The sequence below is a fragment of the Sprattus sprattus genome (genome assembly GCF_963457725.1).
Source record: "Sprattus sprattus genome assembly, chromosome: 8".
Lineage (NCBI taxonomy): Eukaryota > Metazoa > Chordata > Actinopteri > Clupeiformes > Clupeidae > Sprattus > Sprattus sprattus.
Window position 1 is genome coordinate 26,634,635 of NC_137927.1, and position 3,255 is coordinate 26,637,889.

Here is a 3,255-nt window from a genome sequence, read left to right on the forward strand (position 1 = left end):
AAGCTGAGTCAGAGACTTTGGGCCACGTTTGGAGGTATGAATCCAGCCTTTGTTCTCCTGAATGCGAAACAAGCCCCCACATCTCACTGCTTTGAACCCAGTTAGCACTACGCATGTAGCACATCTCACTGCTTTGAACCCAGTTAGCACTACGCATGTAGCACATCTCACTGCTTTGAACCCAGTTAGCACTACGCATGTAGCACATCTCACTGCTTTGAACCCAGTTAGCACTACGCATGTAGCACATCTCACTGCTTTGAACCCAGTTAGCACTACGCATGTAGCAGGAAGAAGGAAGTGATATAACCCTTGTTGTCTGCGGCTCCGAGTCTGCGTGGACAAATGGCTGCAGGAGCGTTCACACATTAGGCCCTCACACATCACTTACGCCACTGCCCTTTGTGGAGCTGATGAGGTGTGTGTGTGTGTGTGTGTGTTTGTGTGTGTGTGTGTGTGTGTGGAGCTGATGAGGAGTCCTGGCTGTCTCCCTGGTAGCAATTGGCAGAGGGATTAGAAGTAACACTGCTGTCATGCTAATGCCGTTACCTATCATCAGAGGCAGATATTTGATTTTTTTATGTTTGCAGTACAATCCCCTGCTGGCTAGATGTGCCATGTAAACAAGTTTAGAATTGGAAGTGTTTCGATGGAGAATCAAAGTAATGACCTTAGTGTAATTTGAATCTTTGTGAGTAGGGGCAAAAATGACTATTGGTAGATGAGATTTGAACGAGTGGTGGGTGATTATCAACTGAAAAAAAAAAACTGCCAACTGGAAAAACAATATTGACTCGAAGGTGCCATATTGAATCAACTGTATTTACAGTATAACAGCAAATAACCAAAGACCACAAACATCCAGCAAATTATTGCAGGAGATTATATAAGTGAGGGATTCTTCCTGTAAGCCCACAAAGGTTACCTTTCACAGACCTCGAAGCCAAAGCAAAAACCAAGCATCTTTTAAGGCCCTATTACTGTAAGTAGGCTATGAATTATTCACGTTTCAAAAACAATCACCAAGCCTCTCAGCAATCACCAAACTGTACACACATCTTTTTCTCCGGAACATTAATGAAAGGCAGCAGAGCGAGGTCCATTCTTCATGTAGGAGACAAGGCATTTCCAGTGTCAGACCCCGCTTTAAAGTACAATAAACAAACCATGGAACACTTAGGGGAATTTGGCAGCAGTAACTAAGGTAACTACACAGCAACTTTTCCCGTCTCCACACACACACACACACACACACACACACACACACACACACACACACACACACACACACACACACACACACACACACACACACACACACACACACACACACAGTCACACACAGTATATCATTTTTTTTCCCAAGATGGGCTTCCCAGTTTTTAACCAGAACAAGGTAATGAAGCTGCTCACACATGTAGCTTCTCTTTTTTAAGTGATTGGACCTCAGGCAATTTTTTTGGGCAGGGAATGTATAAATAAATACCATGCTGTATATGTTTTTATTTCATTCAGCGTGGAATTGGGTCAGCCACTAAAATTAACCAGCCGCCTCTCTCTCCCTGCTCAGATGTGCTGCAATTCAGTGGCTGCTGGCTGCTGCCTTTTCCTCAGTGGAAAAATGGGAGGCAGAACTCAGCTAGCTCTGTGCTGCAGCGAGAGAGGGAGAGAGAGAGGGAGAGAGGGAGGGAGGGAGGATAGGAGAGAGAGGAAGGGAACGAGGGAAGGGGAGACAGCAGTAAAGGTTGTATAATTTCAAAGGAGTGTCTCTCATCCCCCACCTCACCTCACCGCCACCCCTCTCCCCCCCCCCCCACAACCCCCTTCCCATTCTGCAGCAGTGTGGCCTGATGGGGATCAGATTTTAAGTTCCATTGACTCCGGGCTACATTGATTGGCTGCTTGGAAGGCGGCCAGGGGGGAGGCAAGGCCCGAGCCCACCTCTCCCAGGCGGGGAGAGCCGCAGCAGCAGCAGGGCGGCCTGGCTCTGAATGCCGGCCCTGTTCTCCACATGTGGGTCACTCCGCCAGTGCACTTTACATCTGATAACAGCACTGACCGACCTCATCAGAGAGCTGCTGCTCCCGTTCGGCCTGTGCCCCCCCCATACCACTGACAGCCAAATGATTGGTAATCCTTGCTGCATGCATACCCTGGATAATGCCCCTTAATGCTAGTCTTGGACTAATAACACGGGGATCGGACGATCTGCATTCACACTCCAACCCAGAGCTGGTCTGCAGCACTTATTAGACCAGGCCTTGATCTGGGGTGTTATGAATGACACGCATACATTTGATCTACAGTACATCTTAAATAGTTCTAGGAAGGTTTTCCGATTCTCTGCTATTGTGGGGCCCGCACACGTCTAATGTAGGTGATGGGGGATCACAATGTCTGATAAGAGGCGGTTTGCATCAGGTATTTATGCCGGATTAACTGAGTGTCCTGCTGATGTATAAACAGTGAATTGGCTGTCTGGGTGGGGTGCTGTCAGTTCTGATGTTGTCCAGCAGGGGGAGTGTTGCCAAAAATCTCCACACTCAAATCAAATTGCTGCACCAAATGCAGGCTGGGCATCCTTCTCCAGGATGAGTACACCACCATCAAGGTCATTATCTAGATCATTCACGGTTTCAGGTGAATGAAGGGGGAAAAAAGGAAAGGGAGAGAGAGAGCAGGGTGAAGGAGGTTCGTGCCTGGAGACTGAAGATTCATCATCCCAGGCACCGGATGAATGATGCCACTCAGGTGAGTCCTTCTGCCGTACGGCTGCTTGATCCCGCTCCCCCTTCTTCTGCCGGAGGCTGTGCCAAATGGAGCAGAGTTTGTAATATCTACACGGCATTAAAATATGTCAGCAGTGACTCTGTGTGTCCCTGTATGCCTCCCCTTGTCCCGGCCTCGCCTTGCCTCAGACTCGCCTCAGACTGAAGCAGCTCTCCAGACCAGCCCTATTAGACCCTGCGATAAATTAGCCAGGAATTTAACAGCTCGGAAAAAAAGGTTGCCTCTTTCTCTCCTCTCCCTCAAGCTGGTGTCCCCGTGCATAAAAAATGGCGGTGTGAACTAAAAATATGGGGTCAGCGGGTTATTAGTGCTTTCTCTGCCCCATTTTGCAGCGTTTGGCTGAGAGAGGAGGCTCGTTTACATGAATGGCGCTCTTTATTCCTCCTTTAATGGCTAACCTGTGACTGCCGCAGGGTCAGCGGCGATCACACAGAGGAGTCCTGTTGTGTCATGATGAGGAACATG